The 3,115-nt window shown below is 53.7% G+C and overlaps 1 protein-coding gene across 9 annotated transcripts in view; it reads right to left on the bottom strand.

The window, feature by feature from the left end:
- Positions 1–3,115, bottom strand: part of ACSL6 (acyl-CoA synthetase long chain family member 6) — a 66,374-nt gene that overhangs the window by 46,131 nt on the left and 17,128 nt on the right. Inside the window, exon 1 of one of the 9 annotated variants that reach the window (XM_006166890.1) lies at positions 3,027–3,104. The exons of 7 other annotated variants lie outside the window; for them this stretch is intronic. The gene's annotated coding sequence lies outside the window, so the exon portion shown is untranslated. Of the gene's footprint in view, positions 1–2,797; positions 2,957–3,026; positions 3,105–3,115 lie in introns of those variants that run through there. One more of the 9 variants, XM_006166891.2, reaches the window with a different exon arrangement.

Below are 3,115 nucleotides of genomic sequence, written 5' to 3'. Positions count from 1 at the left end.
TTTAAAAAATACTTGTTCAAGCCCCTGGAATCTTTTTTTTTTTTTTTTTTTTTTAGAGGTTTTTGCTATAGGGCGTGTGTGCTCACCAGAAAGACATAGAGAGACAGAGACAGAAAGTGAGAAATCACCATCCCCCCCAGGGGAGATAGCCACGCTGCAATCCCTTCTCCTCTATTCTCCTCTCGGGATCCTGGGCACGTACGCACACGCGCCTGGCGTGAGTTTAAGTCACTGGGTCCGGGAATTGAACCGTGGTCAACTACGTGGGAGTTCAGAGACATAGCCATTACACTAACTGCTGGTCCCAAGCCCATGAAATCTTGTGCACAGGTCAGAGCCCTAAGTGTGAGGCTGGTCTCTTAGGTATGCTAAGCTCTCAGTAGATACCACATGAACACGCCATCCTCTGCAGAGGAGAAATGGGACTTGTCTAAACTTCCTGAATCTCTCATGCCTGGGAAGCTCTCTCCTGTACATTATCCTGCATGATCCTCACAACAGCTCCCTGGACTCACTATAAGGTGGGAACATAGATTCTCCACTGCAGAAGTCACCTCCTTCAGTAAGCCAAGTACTCAGGAAGCAAGCTGTAGAGCCAGAACCCAAACCCAAGACGCAGTCTTCAAAACCATTCCCTTGTGCTGTATGGCCATTCCGTCGCTTGCCAACCCACACCCCACAACCCGTCTGTCTTCTTTGCACTGGTGCTGAACAGCTCAGGGAGCTTAGTTCTAGGCTCAGGGGCTAGAGAGGGGGTGGCACTGCAGGGCCACCAAAGGCCATGCCCAGGGTCCATTCAGTCAGGTCAGCCATTTTGTTGCTGTTTACCTTGCCCACACCATCGGTGGGCTCCCTCCTGGCCTCACATCAAGAACTCACCATTGGGACCAGCAGATGGAGTAATGAATGGTTACATCGCTGAACTCTCACATAGTTGACTGAGGTTCAAGTCCTGGACCTAAAGGCTTAAAAACTCACACTGGGTGTGTGTGTGTGTGTGTGCACGCGTGTGTGTGTGCCCAAAATCCCAAGGGGAGAATAAAGGAGAAGGGACTGCAGCATGGCCATCCCCTCTGGGGGGTGATTTCTTGCTTTCTCTCTCTCTCTCTCTCTCTCTCTCTCTCTCTCTCTCTCTCTCTCTCTCTCTCTCTCTCTCTCTCTCTCTCTCTCTCTCTCTCTCTCTCTCTCGCTCTCTCTCTGATGAGCACACGTGCCCTATAGCAACAATCTCTCTCTCAAAAGAAACAAAAGCTCACCATCTTCGCATGGCTGTGGGCCTTCTCCTCCCTTCTGGGGCAATAGAAGGTGGTAGGAAAGAGCCTGGCTGCCCATTCCCCAAGGAAGTGTCTGCAGTGGCTGTAGCTCCTCTGGCTCTCAGGCTGGGCCAGTACCTACTCCCCCCCACCCCCACTGCCCCCTGCTGAGCAGTGATCAGGGGTCTCATCCTTCAAAACTCACTGATCTTCTCAGTCAGAAATGCTTGCAACTGCCATGAGATTTGCTTTGGACCTAAGAGTCACCGCAGGCCAGAGCTGCAAGTCCAGGTCCTCTGAGGACACTGGCTTCAGAGCCAGACCACGCCACCGAGCCCTTGGCATACGGAAGGGCAGAGCCTAGGCCTGGGCGTCTTCTCTCTTCTCATTATTTCACAGGGCCATGGCCTTCTCTGACCTACAGGCAGCTATCAATCTGAGGTAGGACTCGGTGGTTCCTGGGGTCTCAGCCATGGTTGCCTCCTTCCATGGCTTGGGAGGGGAGGCTCTCCTGATTTCAGCAGTGTGAGTATGTGTGTGTGTGTGTGTGTGTGTGTGTGTGTGTGTGTGTATACGGCACCCGAGGGAATCAGTGGCACTGGTGTTGCCAAGTGAGCGGCTGGGAGTGTTTGTAAATATTCGGCCGGCAGGAGGACCCAGCCTGGGCATGCACTGGCCTCCTCCTCCGCTCCTCCCAGCATATCCCACGCCTTTCCTCTAGCACAGAGACGTTCAGAATACCAAGCAGTGGCACAGGCTGGGGAAACTGGGACTTCCTCCCACCTCTGTTGGTTCAGGACACATGGAGGGTAGGTGGGGAAAGCCATAGCTCTTGTTCCCATCCAGGATGGAAGAGGACAGGAGGAAGGGGTGCTGGTGGGAAGAATGTTGGTTTCAAGGTGGAAGGGGGCGGAGCAGAGCCCCAACACACAGTCCCTGAAGAAATGGCCCCCGGGCCCACAGCTTGGCTCTAAGAACCCCCTGCTGGTCCACCTCCTAACCCCTGCACTCTAGACCTTCACAGTCTAACCGGGTGGCTCTGTCAGAACTACTTAAACATCTCTAGACCGGGCCATTCCCCTCCACCCTCCAAGCCCCTGGCCTGGACGAGCCATCTAGATCCCCACCCTAGCCTCTTCACAGGTCTTGCTTTAATCCATGCTTACGCTGACACCAAAGTTATTTTCCTGATACACAGACGTGGCCATGTAATGCTCCTACTGCCTTAGGGCCAAATTCTAAACTCATCCACTGGCACTGAGGCGGTGCATGGTTGCCGGATCCTTCCGGTGCTTAGAATCACCCTAGCTTCCCTTAGTATTAGCCTGGGGTGGGGGCTCTTGCAATGGGGTTCTGAGCCTCTGCAAACCTCTGAAGCCTTCAGTTAGAGTGGGAGAGCACAAGCTAAGCCGCCACATCATCAAACAACATCCTCATTCCCAGTGAAGAGCTCCAAGAGGAAGATCAATCTCTCCCAGGGCCCAGGGGCACTAGCGAACAAACTTGAGAAAGGGCCCAGAGGGGGATTCTGGTGCTGGACTGACCTGGGTCCAAATCCTGACTCAGACTCTTGATAGCTGTATGGCCTTTGGCAAGTCACTTCACCCCTCTGGGCCTCATCGCAAACCAGTTCATGGACTGGGAGTGCAGTGCCAGGCTCGTAGTAGGGGAAACACTCAGTAGACAGTAGTTAGCTCAAGCAGTTACTCCATCTCTTTGCCAGCCAAAGGGGCTCAAAGACAACTTGCAGAAGTAAATGCATTCACACCCTACCTTTCCAGCAGGCTCCTGGCACTGGGGAGGCAGCTGAGCTGGTCCCACTAGAACCCGCCTCCCTGTCTAGGGCCTATGGGGCCCAGGGA

This window comes from Tupaia chinensis, unplaced genomic scaffold, assembly GCF_000334495.1.
Source record: "Tupaia chinensis unplaced genomic scaffold, TupChi_1.0 Scaffold144346_1, whole genome shotgun sequence".
Taxonomy (NCBI): Eukaryota; Metazoa; Chordata; class Mammalia; order Scandentia; family Tupaiidae; genus Tupaia; species Tupaia belangeri.
The sequence above is the reverse complement of the archived record's forward strand: the minus strand, read 5'-3'. Positions and strand labels throughout refer to the sequence as shown.